Source organism: Macaca fascicularis, chromosome 16, assembly GCF_037993035.2.
Source record: "Macaca fascicularis isolate 582-1 chromosome 16, T2T-MFA8v1.1".
Classification (NCBI taxonomy): Eukaryota; Metazoa; Chordata; class Mammalia; order Primates; family Cercopithecidae; genus Macaca; species Macaca fascicularis.
In genome coordinates, this window is record NC_088390.1 from 47,162,774 (window position 1) to 47,181,020 (window position 18,247).

Below are 18,247 nucleotides of genomic sequence, written 5' to 3' on the forward strand. Positions count from 1 at the left end.
AAATGAAAAGGGAATGCAAATTCCCGAGAAAATGCAAAGCTATTCTGTGGGGACAGTATCCTGTGAGGAAACGGAGGATGGGATGGGAAGACCCAATAGATGTCTAAAAGGAGTTCCAGAGTAATCAAATATGTCTATTTGAATAGGAAGAAAAGCAATATTTGAGTAGATAATCGCTGAGCCCCAGATAGGAAAAAATAAAAACTACATACACCTGAACAAAATGAAACATCGACCATGCTGGAAAGAGAGAAAATCTTAAAAGCAACAGAATTAAAAAGGTTTCCTATGAAGGAACAATAACACATTATCAGCAGATTTCTCAACAAAAATAAAAAAGACTACACAATGATAGGCATCTCCACTTTTTTTTTTTTTTTTTTGAGACGGAGTCTCGCTCTGCCGCCCAGGCTGGAGTGCAGTGGCCGGATCTCAGCTCACTGCAAGCTCCGCCTCCCGGGTTCACGCCATTCTCCTGCCTCAGCCTCCCGAGTAGCTGGGACTACAGGCGCCCGCCACCGCGCCCGGCTAGTTTTTTGTATTTTTTTAGTAGAGACGGGGTTTCACCGTGTTAGCCAGGATGGTCTCGATCTCCCGACCTCGTGATCCACCCGTCTCGGCCTCCCAAAGTGCTGGGATTACAGGCTTGAGCCACCGCGCCCGGCCGCATCTCCACATTATTAAGCGAAAATAACCAAGAAGTCTATACTCAAAACTTTCGTTCAAGGGTGAGACTGAAATCAAGATATTTTCAGACAAACACTAAAATAATATATAGTAACAAGTCATTGCTTTAAAAAAAAAATTCAAATATACACTTCAAATGAAAAAATTAAACTGGCGGCCAGCCCTGCTGCACCAGGCCCGCTCCGTCTACCTCTTGAAAAAAAAAAGAAAGAAAGAAATTAAACCCAGGAGAAAGGACCTGGTGTAAGTACTAATTTTAAACAGAAAAGTTAGTAAAAATACTGGTAAATCTATATTAATATTGACTGTTAAAAAGCAATAATAGACTGGACACAACGGCTCATGCCTATAATCCCAACACTTTTGGAGGCCAAGGCAGGAGGATTGCTTGAGGCCAGGAGTTAGAGACCAGTCTGGGCAACACAGCAAGATTCAGCTCTACAAAAAAAAATTTTTTTTAATTAGTGCCATGTGGTGGTACATGCCTGTGGTCCCAGCTATTCAGGAGGCTGAGGTGAGAGGACTGCTCAAGCCCAGGAAGTCAAGGTTGCAGTGAGCTGTGTTTATGCCACCACACTCCAGTGTGGGTGACAGAGAGAGACCCTGTGTCAAAATAAAATAAAATAAAAGCAATAATAATAAATACTGAGGCCGGGCATGGTGGCTCACATCTGTCATCCCAGCACTTTGGGAGGCCAAGGCAGGCAGATCACTTGAGGTCAGGAGGTTGAGACCAGCCTGGCCAACATGGTGAAACCCTGTCCTACTAAAAATACAAAAATTAGCCAGGCATGGTGGCATGTACCTGTAATCCCAGCTACTCAGGAGGCTGAGGCAGGAGAATTGTTTGAGTCCGGGAGGCAGAGTTTGCAGAGGCAGAGGTTGTAGTGAGCCGAGATTGCACCACTGCACTCCAGCCTGAGCAGCAAGAGTGAGACTTCATCTCAAAAATAAATAAATAATAGGCCGGGCGCGGTGGCTCAAGCCTGTAATCCCAGCACTTTGGGAGGCCGAGACGGGCGGATCACGAGGTCAGGAGATCGAGACCATCCTGGCTAACCGTGAAACCCTGTCTCTACCAAAAAATACAAAAAACTAGCCGGGCGAGGTGGCGGGCGCCTGTAGTCCCAGCTACTTGGAAGGCTGAGGCAGGAGAATGGCGTGAACCCGGGAGGCGGAGCTTGCAGTGAGCCGAGATCTGGCCACTGCACTCCAGCCTGGGTGACAGAGCAAGACTCCGTCTCAAAAAAAATAAAAAATAAAAATAAAATTAAAATAAATAAATTAATACTCTAAGTTGAGAGTGTTTTTGAAAAGGTGAAACCAAATTACTATAATAACAGGAAGAATGGGAGGAATAAAGTTTCTCAGATTGTATGTTGTTCAAAAGAGGCTGACAATATCTTAGACCAAGTTGAGCCACACATGTTATAAATTTAAGAGTAACCATTGATTGAATAAAAGAAAGTGATATTGTTTTTATAAATAAAAAAAGCAAAAGTAAGTTCTTGTTAATTTTACCACTGTGAGGAAAATATACTTGATAACTATGAACTTCCCACCAAAGGGAAAGTATACAAGGAAAAATGGATGAAACAAACAAGAAAAATTTTAAGCTTCTATGTAATTACAATGAGGAAAAGATTGATTTCAAAATTGTGTAAGCCTGTAAGAAAATAGCAAGCTTTGTTTACTGATACTTTTTTCTATATCACATAAAACTTTATGTTATAAACCTGAAACCCCACTTTTTCTATCAGAGAAACTCCTTTATAATCCATAATAAGTAAAGGTTAATTTTTAAACACAAGTTTCAAGTCAGTAGAGGTGAAAAATAAATCAGTAACTCAATAGAAGGTAGGAAAGTATAAAAAAAAGTAAAGAAAATACATAGTAGATAAAGAACATTAAATAAAAGGCAGTAGAAATAAATTACTTTTGCAACTTTACTGACAAAATAGAGAACTTATTTCTACTGTATAAATAACTTAGAGATATGTGAAGGAGTGAAGAATGTGCCATCCCCAAATATGCCAGATTGGTATAGTAATTATTTCAAGTTGAAAACAGTTGAGAAATTGTAATTTCAGAAAGGGTGAGCTGACCTGTCTCTTCCTCTATGCAGCAAGAGATACAGATTCCTCTGGGAGGGGCACCCTGTCCATACCAGGGCAAGAAAACCCTTATCACCAGAGACTTAGAATTGGAGGCTGCAGGCCAGTCACAGTGGCTCACACCTGTAATCCCAGCACTTTGGAAGGTCCAGGCGGGCAGATCGCCTGAGGTCAGGAGTTCAAGACCAGACTGGCCAACATGGTGAAACCCCATCTCTACTAAAAATACAAAAATTAACTGCGCGTGGTGGCAGGCGCCTGTAGTCCCAGCTACTTGGAAGGCTAAGGCAGGAGAATCGCTTAAACCTTGGAGGCGGATGCTACAGTGAGCAAGATCGCATCACTGCACTCCAGCCTAGGGTGTAGAGCGAAACTCCACTTCAAAAAAAAAAAAAAAAAACCAAAAAGAATTGGAGGCTGCAACGGACCTGCATAAATGTACTTGACGAAGTAAACCTTATCTTCCACCTGTTGCACATCCTCCATACATCTCCTAGTAACTCCCCTAGAAAATTTACTGCCCCTGGCCGGGTATTCTTTGTCCTGTCATTTCTTTTCAAACGTATCATTTTTTGTCTAAAAATACAAAAGCATCTTGCTTTGGCTACTTATTCAGACTTCACGCTCTTGTGAATATCACCATGTACATGTAGAACTAATACAATTTGTATGCTTTTCCCTTGTTAATCTGCCGGGTGTCAGTTTGGTTTCCAGATCTAAAGAGGTCACTAAGAGCAAAGGGGGGTTGATCTCTGGCTCCCCTAAACATGCACTCTGGTATAGAGACAAATTTGATCCTGAGACCCCCACATAGATGTGAGGCTCTTCCTCTCCTTGTCATTCTAGATTACAAATCCTTCTATATAACTAGACGTTGTTTTGAAGAGAAGCAGAGGGAAGCAAGAAGAAATGTGAAAGATTCTGCATTTACCCAAAAGAAAATGTGTTATTCAAAAGTGATCATTTATTTATTTACTTTATTTTTATTTATTTTTTGAGACAAGGTCTCAGTCACTCAGGCTGGAGTGCAGTGGCACAGTCATAGCTCACTATAGCCTTGAACTCCTGGACTCAAGCAATCCTCCTGCCTCAGCCTCCTGAGTAGCTGGGACGACAGGTGTGTACCACCACACCCAGCTAATTTTTAAATTTTTTTGTAGAAACGGGAGCTTGCTATGTTTCCCAGGCTGGTCTTGAACTCCTGGCCTCAAGCCATTTTCCTTCCTTGGTCTCCCAAAGCACTGGGATTACGTAGAGAAGTAAGCCACCACACAGGGCCAAAATAAACTATTTAAACTAAAAAAGGTTGTTGCCTGGAATTGACAAGTTTAATGTTTGGTTGGTTTTTATCCTCTCATTAGAGCACAAAGTGGAAGCTTGCAAGGAAAAATTAGGTCCATGATAGAAATTAAAAAGTAGTATTTTCTTTGCACATTAGAATTATAATGTGGGTAAATGTTTGACCCCACTATAAACATTTTTGTAGGATTATTTTTGCACACTGTGTTTTTCCTCCTGGTGTTAATATTTTTCTGCAATTTGCATGTGTTACCCCTTTTGAAATTAATTGTAGTCCCCATTGTATAGACCAAGGAGCCACCAAAGGCTTTGTCCACTCTGGAAATGGCAGGTGTAAAGCATAAAGCAAGGGGCAGAAAGGGTAAGAATAGACCCAGTTCTTTGCAATCACAAGAAAGTGTCCACCCAGCCATTCTGCCCTTTTTAATTTGTTCCTTTCCTCGGATCTAAATGCACTGACAATTAGGACCATAGAAAACCATATGCATCGTGACCACCATTACTCACTGCCCTGACCATTCCCCTGGGTAACACAGAACATTTAATAGGCCTGTCCCAGCATCTGATAACAAAGGAAAAACATATGGCAGATCACGATAATGATTTTGTGTCTTTCTGTAATGATGAAAGAAAAACCTGATCCTGCATAATAATCGCTTTGTTATTCATAGAACTTAAATGGCATTTCCTCATGAATTTTAATGTGCTATCCATTTTCTCACTACTTATCCCGACAATTCTTTGTGAGCCTTTGCAGAACATTATTCTCTTATCTCTGTCTTTCTTACAGTGATGTAATTATTCTGTCTAAACTATAAGACTTTAGGATGTCTTTTTGCTGCATTGGTCACACAGGGCTGGTCTAGGTTGCCATAAATAATCTGAAAAGATCAAGCTGTGAACTTAGGATTTCTGCACTTCTGTTTCCTGTACGCATGTTACTTAATTTTAAAGAGTTTACTTTTTAAAAATTATCTGGAAATCCTGTAATCATAAATTTGTGCCTTTTAAAATAAATTATAATTAATTAGTGGCACTCATGAATCTTTTGTTTACTATTCTAAAAGTTCAGGGAGCATTTGCAATATTTTTTCTTCCTTATTCTTCTTTAGTGGGCATAATTCATATTGAAATTCAGTCCCATATTATGTGTAGACAGAGTAATCTCAAAATTATATATGACTAGACTAGATTTTTAGCTATTTAAGGACATAAACTGAGTCTTACTTATCTTTGTGTTCTATGAAGTATCTATCCAGCTCAAGGACTTCTAAATAGAAGGCCCTCATAAATAGTTGCTTAGAAAGTAAAAAGTATCGTTTGCAGACAACAAATCAGTGGTTGCCAGGGGCTGAGGGTAGAAGGAGAAAATTGCTTTCAAAGAGTTACAAGGGAACTTTTTACAGTGAGAGAAATATTCTACATATTGATTGTGATGCTGATTACGGTGTGCATTTGTCAAAAATTACACACTGAAAATTGGTGAATTTAATTACATGTAAATTATATTTAATTATGCATAATTATAATTAATTTATGCCTTAATAAAGCTGATTAAGGCAGAGATCTTGTGATGACATCATTATTTCCTTATAGGAAATAACTAACAACAAATATTATTAACAAATAACTACCACTTTCTTTTTTTTTTTTTTTTTTTTTTGAGACGGAGTCTCGCGCTGTGTCACCCAGGCTGGAGTGCAGTGGCGCGATCTTGGCTCACTGCAAGCTCCGCCTCCCAGCTTCACGCCAGTTCTCCTGCCTCAGCCTCCGAGTAGCTGGGACTACAGGCGCCCGCCACCTCGCCCGGCTAGTTTTTTGTATTTTTAGTAGAGACGGGGTTTCACCATGTTAGCCAGGATGGTCTCGATCTCCTGACCTCGTGATCCACCTGCCTCGGCCTCCCAAAGTGCTGGGATTACAGGCTTGAGCCACCGCACCCGGCCCACTTTCTTTACATGAATGAATAACCTGGTTTCAGATCAACCTTAAAAATTCTTAATGTCTTGATTGAATGACCAACAATTTATTAAATATTACCATGTATCTGGTCCTGTACTAGATTATTTATTTATTTTATTATTTATTTTTTGAGACAGGGTCTCACTCCGTCACCCAGGCTGGAGTGCAATGGTGCCATCTCAGCTCACTGCATCCTCAATCTCCCAGGCTCAAGCATCCTCCCGCCTCAGCCTCCTAAGTAGCTGGGACTACAGGCACACATGCCCAGCTAACTTCTATATTTTTTGTAGAGATGGAGTTTCACCATATTACCCAGGCTGGTCTCAAACTCTTTGGTTCAAGTGATCTGCCCACCTCGGCCTCCCAAAGTGCTGGGATTATAGGCATGAGCCACGGCAACTGGTTCTCTTTTCTTGTGCCAATAAATGCTGTCAAGTGATTATTGTTTCTGATTTTTACAGGAATAACAATTTTACACTTAGGCTCTGAGAGGTTAGGTAAGCTTGTCTAAGTCCAGATATTTTATTTTTTAAAAAAATCAGCTGGGCACGGTGGCTCACGCCTGTAATCCCAGCATTTTGGGAAGCCGAGGCTGGCAGATCACCTGAGGTTGGGAGTTTGAGACCAACCTAACCAACATGGAGAAACTCCGTGTCTACTAAAAATACAAAATTAGCCGGGCATGGTGGTGCATGCCTGTAATCCCAGCTATCTGGGAGGCTGAGGCAGAAGAATTGCCTAAACCCTGGAGGCGGAGGTTGTGGTGAGCTGAGATCACGCCATTGCTCTCTAGCCTGGGCAACAAGAGTGAAACTCTGTCTCAACAACAACAATAACAAAAAAACAGTGCATGCAAGAATATGGTTTCAAAGAGGCTAAACTAGCTGGATGTGGTGACTCCTGCCTATAATCCTAGCTACTCCAGAGGCTGAAGCAGAAGGATGGCTTAAGCCCAAAACTTCAAGGCTGCAGTGAGTTATGATTCTGCTACTGCACTCCAGTCTGGGTGACAGAGGGAGACCCTGTCTCTAAAAAAAAGAATACTACAGCTACACTAAATATGTATTTGTGATTAGCAATTTTGAGGAGTCAGGTGATTTTCTCCAAAACGTACCCATGGTAATAAAAATAAAAATTTTAATTCAACAAATAAGTATTTACTTTGTGACGGGACTGTACTAGATATTTCAAGGACTATCATGCTAAAAATATGTAGACTTTGCTTTCAAAGCGTATACCACATTAGTCAGGCACCATGGCACATGCCTGTAGTCCCAGCTACTTGGCAGGCTAAGGCAGAAGAATCCCTTGAGCCCAGGAGTTTGAGACCAGCCTGGGCAACATAGCAAGACTGCCTCTTAAAAAAAAAATCATATGCCAAATTAAATGGGTATGAGATGTGCAAATAAATAGCAATAATATCAGACAAAGTGTAGGGCTAGAATAAGACTAGAAGTAATTTTGGGCAGGGTGCACTGGCTCACACCTATAATCCCAGCACTTTGGGAAGCAGAGGCAGGCAGATCTCTTTTTTTTTTAAAGACGGAGTCTCGTTCTGTTGCCCAGGCTGGAGTGCAGTGGTGCAATCTCGGCTCACTGCAAGCTCCGCCTCCCGGGTTCATGTCATTCTCCTGCCTCAGCCTCCTGAGTAGCTGTAACTACAGGCATCCGCCACCACTCTTGGCTAAATATATATATATATATTTGTGTGTGTGTGTGTGTGTGTGTGTGTTTTTAGTAGAGATGGGGTTTCACCATATTAGCAGAGGCAGACAAATCTCTTGAGGTCAGGAGTTGAAGACCAGCCTGGGCAACATAGACCTCGTCTCTATTAAAAAAAGAAAAAAGAAAAAAAAAAGTAATTTTGCATTCAAGAAGGAAGACGTGCCTTCAACTTCGGCTAAATTGACTAACCAGCCAGAAAGAAGAATTTAGGAGAGATTCAGGCTTAGATGCTTTTGTGATTAACAAAAAAAGAAGAAGGAAAGGCAAAAACTTTTCTTCTTCTCTTGCTCTATGTATTTATTCTCAATTCAAAGCGAATCTGACAAACAACCTATGAGTATACATGGTTAAAGTAGATGCTATTTCTTAGACTTCTACACTGATACTTCCCTCATTCTGATCTCTGCTTAAGTTTCTTTCCCAGAGAAGCCTTTCCTGATGATGCTACCTAAAAGAGTATCTCATCACTCTTTATGCATTCTTCTTTATTTTTCTTTTCTTTTTTTTTTTTGAGACAGAGTCTCGCTCTGTTGCCCAGGCTGGAGTGCAGTGGCACGATCTCAGCTCACTGCAAGCTCTGCCTCCCAGGTTCACACCATTCTCCTACCTCAGCCTCCCAAAGTAGCTGGGACTACAGGCGCCCACCACCACGCCCGGCTAATTTTTTGTATTTTTGGTAGAGACAGGGTTTCACCATGTTAGCCAGGATGGTCTCGATCTCCTGACCTCGTGATCCGCCCACCTCGGCCTCCCAAAGTGCTGGGATTACAGACATGAGCCACCACACCCAGCCTATTTTTCTTCTAATCGTTGATTACTATTTGATTATATATACATATACACACTTTGTTTTGTTTTTTTCTTTTTGAGATGGAGTCTCATTCTGTCACCCAGGCTGGAGTGCAGTGGCACGATCTCAGCTCACTGCAACCTCTGCCTCCCGGGTTCCAACGATTCTCCTGCCTCAGCCTCCCGAGCAGCTGGGATTACAGGTGCATGCCACCGTGCCTGGATACTTTTTGTATTTTTAATAGAGATGGGGTTTTGCCATGTTGGCCAGGCTGGTCGAACTTCTGACTTCAAGGTATCTGCCCACTTTGGCCTCCCAAAGTGCTGGGATTACAGGCATGAGCCACCGTGCCTGACCAATATTAAATATTTTTTTATTTATCGTTTGTCTCCCCACATTGTTTTTATGCTCCTTTCAGAAGGATCCATATGTCTTGTTCACTGTTGTGTCTCCAGCACTTAGATTAGTACTTGGCAGTCTGTTGAATGAATTAATTAATTTTACAAAAGGGTCTTTCTGACTACAACAACTCATCTCCAAGTATTCCAGTCTTCACTTGAAGTTCTACCATTTTTTCATTTTATGGTTATTTGACTTTTGCTACAGATTAATATCTTAACTATATCGAAGTAGGCCGGGCGCGGTGGCTCAAGCCTGTAATCCCAGCACTTTGGGAGGCCGAGACGGGTGGATCACGAGGTCAGGAGATCGAGACCATCCTGGTGAACATGGTGAAACCCCGTCTCTACTAAAAAATACAAAAAACTAGCCGGGCGAGGTGGCGGCGCCTGTAGTCCCAGCTACTCGGGAGGCTGAGGCAGGAGAATGGCGTGAACCCGGGAGGCGGAGCTTGCAGTGAGCTGAGATCCGGCCACTGCAACTCCAGCCCGGGAGACAGAGCGAGACTCCGTCTCAAAAAACAAAACAAAACAAAACAAAACAAAACAAACAAAAAAAACTATATCGAAGTAGAAATATACATTTTTGAAGCAAGGTACATGAAAGAAGATTTGAACCCTAAGACATGCCTGTGGTTTCATGTAATCTTTCTGAAAGTGAATTGTTTCAGAATACTTCCCTCTTCTCTCGGCTGCAGCCTGGGTTCCCTGGAAAACAGAACCTGAAAAAACGCTCATAGACCTCATTTTTATTGTATGTAAGGAGAGGAAAGAAGAAGAGTACCATCCTAGAGAAGGAAGAATCAGGGCTACAGCTTCTCAAAGAAACACAACTGGCTGCCTGATCAAATGGGAACATCTCTGGAATGGCTGTATGGGTCTCAATAATCTGTTGGAGGACACAGAAGAAGAGTAAATAACTCATCTCCCATGAGTCATTACCTGACTTCTCCAAGAAGCCACTAGGGAAGCCAGAGCCTGCATACATTCAGTCATGAGAAACTAGGTTCCGAAAACTGCTGCTGCAGCCCAGTTCTCACCCCCAAGAGGTTGCCTCTCCCTATTCCTTTGGTTGTAAAGCCCTGGACTCAGCTACCATCTCCTAATACTCCTCTGGCAAGGAAGAAAGCCAAGTGACCGAGATCCTGGGAGGAAGACAGAGTCAAGCAGATCAAGGAGGGCATTTTTGTTTGTTTGTTTTCTTTTTGTTTGTTTGTTTTGAGATGGAGTCTCACACTGTCGCCCAGGCTGGATTGCAGTGGCTCTCCGTTCACTGCAATTTCCACCTCCCGGGTTTAAACAATTCTGTCTCAGCTTCCCGAGTAGCTGGGACTACAGGCATGTGCCGCCATGCCTGGCTAATTTTTGTATTTAGTAGAGATGGGGTTTCACTATGTTGGCCAGGATGGTCTTGATCTCCTAACCTCGTGATCCAACCGCCTCCACCTCCCAAAGTGCTGGGATTACAGGCATGAGCCACTGCGCCCTGCCAAGGAGGGCATTTATAAACACATCCCATCCCCGGAAATTATTCAGGGCAATTATTTCTAGCAACCAAAGCCCAGGCACATGTGTGACATATGGATACATGTAGATTGTCTCCAAGTGCTCACTCTTCGGTGATATTTTTAGTATAAATTCCCTAATTCTACACCTCGTTTCTTCTAAATGCCTACATTTTCTTCCAAAGTAGTACGTTTATTTTTGTTTTTTAACTTTGAAAATTTTGTTCAGCAATTTGAAATGATGAAAAACCCTATGCATGGTAAAGTTATGCTTGAATATCCTTTCTTATATCGATTTGGCATCATTAATTCATTCAACAAATATTTAGTGAGCACCTACTATATTGTAGGTACTATATTAAGCGCTAATACTACTACCGTGAATAAAACAGACACACATTCCTGGATCCCTGAAGCCCACATTTTAGTGAAAGGAATCACAATAAACAATGTAAACAAAATATGTATATTATGTTGGATGATTATAAGCGTTAGGGAAAAAAATAAAGAAGGGTGATTTTCTTTTTGATTCAGTGATCTTTTGAATAGACAATCCATAAAAGCCTTCAGGGAGAGGGGAAGAAGATGTAAATGGGGCATTTAGGGAATGAAGTGTTCTGTAGGATTAGAACTCTGAGTTAGGCCTGTGACCAGGGAGTAAGGAAGTAGCATGGAAGATGTAGAGCATGGTGGTGGACACAACTTTTCATAACTTTCTCCAAGGAAGTAATAGACAAGACACATGACACAGAGCAATGTCTCTGTGTGAGATACAATTGCTATTAACTCAGCTTTACTCCACAGATTATAGGAAGTACACACTACAGAGAGCTGGATTCTATCAGTTATACAGAAGGAAAATACACGTTTTTTTCTATATAACTGATGAAGCCGCCTAATAACTCTAAATTACTCTTCATGCATACAGCATGAGGTGTAAAGCTACAGAACTGGAGTGAGATACTGAGAAGCAATACTTAATTCTCCAGGATTTCCTGAAGTACGTGCTGCACCAAGTTTTATGTTCCTTCTCTACAAATACTGGAAACAGCTATCATTTCCAAGCAGGGCACCTGAAATGCCCTTAATCATGAGAAGAACTTGGAAAACCTATAAAGGACCCATATTGTTGGTGACCAAGAGAGCTGAGGGGAAGAATTCTCATGTGGTAAATATCAGGTTACTCTCTTAGGTGGAGATGAAGGACTTTTCAGAGAATCAGACAGTAGATGTCAGTCATTGATGACCTGTTTGATGTGGACATCTAGAAATGAGTATCTTCAAGGAAGACATCATGTAAGCTGAATAGGTATTTGATCCCAGAATGGTAGAGCTGAATGGTCTTAACCAAACTAGATGATCAACTCTCATGATGCCAGGCTCAGAGTAAAGTTTGGAGTCCCGGAAGCCAAAGAGTACAAACATTAAAGTTTACTCTCTTAGACCACTGTGTAGATAATTCATTTCCTAATGAAGGATCTCATTTGTTCATGTATTCAAATAATCATAAGTGCTTACAAATTACCAGTGCCAGGTACTTTGCTAGGTGTTGGAAAGACAAAGGTAAGCAAAAATTGACATGTGTCTTGCCCTTACAGAGTTTAGTTATAACTATAATTCTAACAAGGGCAATTAAGGAAAGCTTGAGACGGTGCTGTGGCTCATGCCTGTAATGGTAGCACTTTGGAGGCCGAATCAGGGGAATCGCTTGACCTCAGGAATTTGAGACCAGCCTGGGCAACATAATGAGACTTCTCTACAAAAAAATTTTTAAAAATCGACCAAGCATGGGGTGCATGCCCATAGTCCCAGCTACTCAGGAGGCTGAGGTGTGAGGATTGCTGGAGCCCGGGAGATCGAGACAGCCGTGGGCCATGATTGCACCACTGAACTCCAACCTGGGCAACAGAGCAAGATCCTGTCTCAAAAAAAAAAGAAAAAGAAAAAGAAAAAAGATTGAGAGAGAGAGAGACAGACTAAGGATTAAAGTTTTTTTTTAAAGTCATTAGTAATTTTGATTTTTATTCAAAGATCAGTTGCAAATCTATTACAGGTTTTTAAGTAGGAGATTTGAATTTTGAAAAGATCACTCTGGATGTTCATGGAGAGAAGATTGCAGATGGATAGGAGGGGTTCACAGACACCATTTAGGAGGCTGTTGTGGCAGTTTCAGGCAAGAGATAACAGTTGCTTTGACCAGGGAAGTAAGCCACTTACTCAGCAGAATTGCTTTTGAAGTGAACTTTATAATCAGCATTGTTCTTCAGCCTCCATCTCTTTCCCACCACTCCCCCGTCTACTTTGTGTTTGTTGTTGTTTTGTTTGTTTGTTTGTTTGAGGCTCACAGGCTGTAGTGCAGTGGCACTATCTTGGCTCACTGCACTTCCGCTTCCTGGGTTGAAGTGGTTCTCCTGCCTCAGCCTCCTGAGTAGCTGGGACTACAGGCACATGCCACGCCCAGCTAATTTTTGTATTTTTAGTAGAAACGAGGTTTCGCCATGTTGACCAGGCTGGTCTCAAACTCCTGGCCTCAAGGGATCCGCCAGCCTTGGCCTCCCAAAAATGCTGGGATTACAGGCGTGAGCCACCATGCCTGGTTCCCCATCTACTTTTAAAACTTGTTTATGAGGCCGGGCGCGGTGGCTCAAGCCTGTAATCCCAGCACTTTGGGAGGCCGAGACGGGCGGATCACGAGGTCAGGAGATCGAGACCATCCTGGCTAACACGGTGAAACCCCGTCTCTACTAAAAAATACAAAAAACTAGCCGGGCGAGGTGGCGGGCGCCTGTAGTCCCAGCTACTCGGGAGGCTGAGGCCGGAGAATGGCGTAAACCCGGGAGGCGGAGCTTGCAGTGAGCTGAGATCCGGCCACTGCACTCCAGCCTGGGTGACAGAGCGAGACTCCGTCTCAAAAAAAAAAAAAAAAAAACTTGTTTATGGCCGGGCACGGTGGCTCACGCGTAATCCCAGCACTTTGGGAGGTCGAGATGGGCGATCACCTGAGGTCAGGAGTTCAAGACCAGCCTGATCAACATGGTGAAAACCGTCTCTACTAAAAATACAAAATTAACTAGGCATGGTGGCATATGCCTGTAATCCCAGCTACTCGGTAGGCTGAGGCAGGAGAATCGCTTGAACCTGGGAGGGGGAGGTGGAGGTTGCAGTGAGCCGAGATCGCGCCATTGAACTCCAGCCTGGGCAACAAGAGTGAAACTCTGTCTCAAAAAAAAAAACCAACCAACCAGACAAACAAACAAAAAAACTTGTTTACCAGGACATCCAGCCCTTACCACTGTGAGGTCACAGCCCGCAAAACACAGATTACTGGCCGGGCGCGGTGGCTCACATCTGTAATCCCAGCACTTTGGGAGGCCAAGGCGGGTGGATCACGAGGTCAGGAGTTCGAGACCATCCTGGCTAACATGGTGAAACCCCGTCTCTACTAAAATTACAAAAAAAATTAGCCAGGCGTGGTGGCGTGCGCCTGTAGTCCCAGCTACTTGGGAAGCTGAGGCACGAGAATGGCGTGAACCTGGGAGGCGGAGCGGAGCTTGCAGTGAGCTGAGATTGTGCCACTGCACTCCAGCCTGGGCGACAGAGCAAGGCTCTGTCTCAAAAAAAACCAAAAAAACAAAAAAACAAAAAAAAACACAGATTACTAAAGGTTTTTAAATGTCTTTGTCTCCATTTTGTACTGATTCCAATAGATGCTCTCTACAAGCATCCACACATTCTATGAGGTCATTTCAGGCTAATGTGTGTTCCTTGAACAGCACTTTATTGCTCTAAATTAAAAAATTGAAAGAACATAACATATTTTGTAAGAACTTAAATGGAAGGTATTGCCCTCTTTTCTGAGAAACTCTTTAAGGAAAAATCCTGCTTTCTATTCAGTCATATAAACCACCTGCTTACTATGGACACTGTACAGCTGTACGAACTGAGGCTGCAATGGTAAAAAATAAAAATAAATGAAAAATTTAAAAAACAGCCCTTGCTCTCACAGATCTTATATTCTAGAATGGGAGGAAATTATAATAAAATACATTAAGCACTATAGGATATGAAGTATAGGAGACTAAGGAGACAGGATAACTAAATTCAATATGCTATCCAAGATTAGATCCTAGAACAGAAAGGGGACATTAGTGAAAAAAATTAGTGAAAGCTGAATAAAGTCTGTAGTTAACAGTATCATAACTGTGTTCATAACTTAGTTTTGATCATGGTGCCATGGTTATGTAACATGTTAACATTAGGGAAGCTGGATGAGGGGTACATGGGAGCTCTGTGTACCATCTTTGTAGCTCTTCTTTAAATCAAAAATCATTTCAAAATTAAATATGTAGTAGAAGAAGGAGAAGGGGAAGAAGAAAGAACAAGAACAAGAAGAAGGAAAAAGAAAGAAGAGGAGGAGGAGGAAGAAGAAGAAGAATAGGATGAGGAGGAGGAAGAGGAAGAAGAAGAAAGGGAAGAGGAAGAAGAAAGAAGAAAAGAAGAAAAAGAGAAAGAGGAGGAGGAGGAGGAAGAAGAAGAAGAATAGGATGAGGAGGAGGAAGAGGAAGAAGAAGAAACGGAAGAGGAAGAAGAAAAAAGAAAGAAGAAGAAAAAGAGAAAGAGGAGGAGGAGGAAGAAGAAGAGGAGGAGGAGGAGGGGGAAGAAGGAAAAGGGAAGAAATAATAATAATAATACAGGATGATTTGGGAGCTCCTAGCAGGGCACTCAACCTAATCTGGGGGTGGGAAAGGCTGTCTGGGGAAGGGATGTTTAAGCTGAGAACTGAAGGACAAATAGGAATTAACCAGACAAGAGATATTGAAAAAGACATCCAGAAATAGTATGTAGAATGTTTACAGTGCCAGAAGCAAGAGAAAGCATGACAAATTATAGATATTAAATAAAATTAAGTATGGCTAGAGCTTAGAATAGGGTGGGAAATGGAAAGGAGAGGAGTGATAGAAGATAAACCCAGAGTGGTAGGACACCAAGTGCCTTAAAAATCATGTTGAGAAATTTAGAGTCTAAGGACAATTTCAAGAAGAAATAAAAATGACTAATAAATAAATAAATATATATATATATATATTTTTTTTTTTTTTTTTTTTTTTGAGACGGAGTCTCGCTCTGTCGCCCAGGCTGGAGTGCAGTGGCGCGATCACGGCTCACTGCAAGCTCCGCCTCCCAGGTTCACGCCATTCTCCTGCCTCAGCCTCCCGAGTAGCTGGGACTACAGGCGCCCGCCACCGCGCCCGGCTAATTTTTTGTATTTTTAGTAGAGACGGGGTTTCACCGTGGTCTCGATCTCCTGACCTTGTGATCCGCCCGCCTCGGCCTCCCAAAGCGCTGGGATTACAGGCGTGAGCCACCGCGCCCGGCCAAATATATATATTTTAAAACCTTCTTTACTGGTAGTCAAATAAATGGAAATTAAAATAATTGGATAATATTTTAAATTACTCAATTCCCAAATATTTTAAAATTATAGTATTCTTTGCCTCCAAGAGTATGAAAAAGAATTTCTTACATTCTGCTGATAATATTAATATTTCTGGAATGCTATTTGGCAATTTAAATACAAAGTTCCAACAACAATGTTCATATCCCTTTATCCCTTCAGTTTTATGTCTGGGATGTTATTTTAAGGAAATAGCCAGAAATATATTTTTAATTAATGTAAAAAGATGTTTCTCATCATTATTTATAACAGTACAAAATTTAAAACAAAATTTAAAAAATTTAAAATTTAAAACAAAATAGGGACATAGTTAAATAAATGGTTATGTTTCCATATGATGAAATAGTATGTATTAAAAATAACATTTACAGCTTTGTGCAGTGGCAGTATTGTAGCCAATGAGGTTTATCCGAGGTGCGATTATTGCTAATTGAAAACTTTTCCCAATACCCCACCATAATGACTTGAAATATAGTTGGCATTGGCAATTTTTGACAGTCTCTATGGAGACTGAACATAAAAAAGAAAAAAAGACAGATTACAAATATAATGTACATATTATGTATAATATATATCTTACATGTATATGTTAAGTGTATATATAATTTGTGTGTGTGTGTGCATCATCTGTAGACAGAACTGGCTGTGTAATTTGCAGGGCCCAGTGCAAAATGAAAATGCAGTTCAAAATTATTAAGAATTTTAAGAAAGCAACAACAGAACCTCAAATCAAGTGTAGAACCTTTTTGAATAGGGGCCCTGTGTGACTTCACAGGTTGTACGCCCTTGTAACTGGCCCTGTCCCTAGAAAAAAAGATGAAAGTAAATATCCCAAAATGTCAATAGGGATTATCTTTGGTTTGGGGATTACTGATGATTTTTATTTCATGAATTTAAACTTTTTCACAATAGACATCTTTTATAATCAGAAAAAAAAACCAGTCTGTATCTTTTTTTAAAAAAAGTCCCAAGTTACACTAAAAGCAGCACTACAATGAATTACATTATATTTTGCTTTTAGGCTCTTTTAAATATCCCTTTTGGGCCACTGCGAATAACAAACTCTATTTTTAAAGTTTCTATAATGTGTTTTTAAGTCACTGTAGAGAATAGAGCAGGATATAAAAATGAAATCAGTTCTTTGCTAAGTTTAAAAAAAAGCAAGCACAAGTTGAACTACAAATAACACATTTCCATCTATTTTTGTCCCATATAGAATTAGCTGTTTGGTTGGACATTGAACATTTGCTTGAATGGTGTAATGCTGAAAATTCCTTCTCTAGCCTCCTTAGACCTATATTCATATAATTGGCAGCCCACACTGGCAAAAAGAAGGCCTGCACCTGCAAGAGGCCTATTGCATCCTCGTCCAATGAAGGATTTAGCAATATTTTTTTATTTTAATTTTTATTTATTTGTTTTTGAAATGAGGTCTCACTCTTTCACCTAGGCTGGAGTGCAGTGGCATGATCTTGGCTCACTGTGACCTCCGCCTCCTGGGCTCAAGCAATTCTCCCACCTCAGCCTCCTGAGTAGCTCGAACTACAGGCGCCCACCACCATGCCGGGCTAATTTTTGTATGTTTTTGTAGAGATGGGGTTTCACCATGTTGCCCAGGCTGTTTTTTTAATGAAGAAAGGTTGTGTCTGAAAGGCAATAAAAGACCCCTTAAATGAGAGCATTAAGTGACTTAAAAAATCATACAGATAGGCTGAGCACAGTGGCTCATGCCTGTAATCTCAGCACTTTGGGAGGCCAAGGTGGGCAGATCACTTGAGGTCAGGAGTTCAAGACCAGCCTGGCCAACATGGCGAAACCCTGTCTCTACTAAAAATACAAAAATTAGCTGGGCTTGGTAGCGGGCACCTGTAATCCCAGATACTAGGGAGGCTAAGGCAGGAGAATTACTTGAACCCAGGAGGCAGAGGTTGCAGTGAGCCGAGTTTGTGCCGCTGCATTCCTGCCTGGGCCTGGGCAACTGAGCAAGACTCCGTCTAAAAAAAAAAAAAATGTACAGATGGTATCTGCAATGTGAGAAAGAAAAGAAATTTTTTATCTGAGAAATGCAAGCTCTGCTTTAAATTATCAGGCCCAGAGCACTGAAATGTGACAAGAGTCACGCTTCACTCCCCCTTGAGCTAGGTAATCACTTCATGAAGCTACTTGCTATTTGGGCTCTAGATTTACTGACCCCAAGTAGCTATAAATTAACCTAACAATGCCATACGCTGGACACCATAACTCATACTCTATAGTTCAGCAATGTATATTGCCAATCATTAATCAATATTATTTCTATAAACCAATGAAAA

At 41.3% G+C, this 18,247-nt stretch overlaps 1 non-coding gene across 1 annotated transcript; it reads left to right on the forward strand.

The window, feature by feature from the left end:
- Positions 1–16,304: 16,304 nt before the first annotated feature.
- Positions 16,305–16,445, forward strand: LOC123569676 (U4 spliceosomal RNA). Its single transcript, XR_006693478.1, has one exon. It is a non-coding gene; the product is annotated as a U4 spliceosomal RNA (small nuclear RNA).
- The last annotated feature ends 1,802 nt before the right edge of the window (positions 16,446–18,247 follow it).